This window comes from Penaeus monodon, chromosome 15, assembly GCF_015228065.2.
Source record: "Penaeus monodon isolate SGIC_2016 chromosome 15, NSTDA_Pmon_1, whole genome shotgun sequence".
NCBI lineage: Eukaryota > Metazoa > Arthropoda > Malacostraca > Decapoda > Penaeidae > Penaeus > Penaeus monodon.
Genome location: NC_051400.1, coordinates 15,290,260 through 15,291,366, shown reverse-complemented (window position 1 = coordinate 15,291,366; position 1,107 = coordinate 15,290,260). Strand labels below are relative to the sequence as shown.

The window sequence follows — 1,107 nt, the reverse complement described above, 5'->3', positions numbered from 1 at the left end:
CCCGTTATCATTATCATAATTATCATATAAAAGATTACTTCTCTCTAATAACACCAATCAGAATGACAGTAATAAGGATAATAACGAAGGTAATAATAGTATTAATCTTTTACCGCCGTTTCCTTCGTGTTCTGGTATTGAAGGACATTTGACAGACAGGTTCGCGTGTCTTTTTAATTCACTTATGAGCCTCCTTTTTCTAGTTTTATTGGCGTGACTTATTCATGCCTTTTCTGTATGTATCATATTATTTTTGTCATATATATTATATATTCCTTTTCTTGCGTTTTTTTGCATAGCTATTTTTTGTGTTGTATATTTTTCTCTCAGTCCTGTTGTCGTAGTCTTTGCTATCGGATTTTACTATTTTCTCTTATCGTCTTTATTTATCGGTCTCAAGTATCGAATTATAGTCCCGAGTCCGTTTACGTGTGGCGTATAAGGAAATTTATTCTCGTTCGTGAAGATGGCGGCTGTGTGTTTTTCTGTCTAGGGAAAAAAAAACGGTTTCTCGTGAGTCGTTAATTTTTTTTTTTTGGCGGGAGATCTTGAATTGTTTTTATCGGTTGTTTCGATGCTGCTGTTTTTTTTATAAGTGTATTTTTTGTTGTGTGCATTCTTTGAGCTCTGTTGTATTGATTATAATAACAATGATGATAATACGTTTTCCTGCATTTGGGGTAGTCCAGATTTTGGTTTCCACTCGGAAGATATTCTTCGCTCATTTAAAATTGAATTTTCTCTATTTTTTGCAGATAGAAAGTCGATTCGTTTACCTATTATCGTACTACTAATTTCTCAGTCATTTTCTTTGTCGATTTCGCGCAACACGCATTAGCACACATTCTCGTATTGAAAAGTCTACACGTCTCACAAACTCTCCTATTTTAACAAAGAAGTAGATTTAATGACGTCGATTTGTCACGATAAATCTCTAGGGAGCAGTTATTTCCACGCGAAAATCAACCCAGCCGTTTTCTGTTAAAAAAATAAAAAAAAAACTTGGGTGTTTCTTTCTGATAAAAAGAAAAGGAAAATATAAATAGCGTGTTTCTTTTGTTTTCCTTTTGATATTCTTGTTTTCCCTCTGGTTATTGGAGCGTTGAA

The 1,107-nt window shown here is 33.5% G+C and overlaps 1 long non-coding RNA gene across 1 annotated transcript in view; it reads left to right on the top strand.

The window, feature by feature from the left end:
• LOC119581773 overlaps window positions 1–1,107 on the top strand; it is a 69,598-nt gene that overhangs the window by 32,122 nt on the left and 36,369 nt on the right. The window lies entirely within an intron of this gene.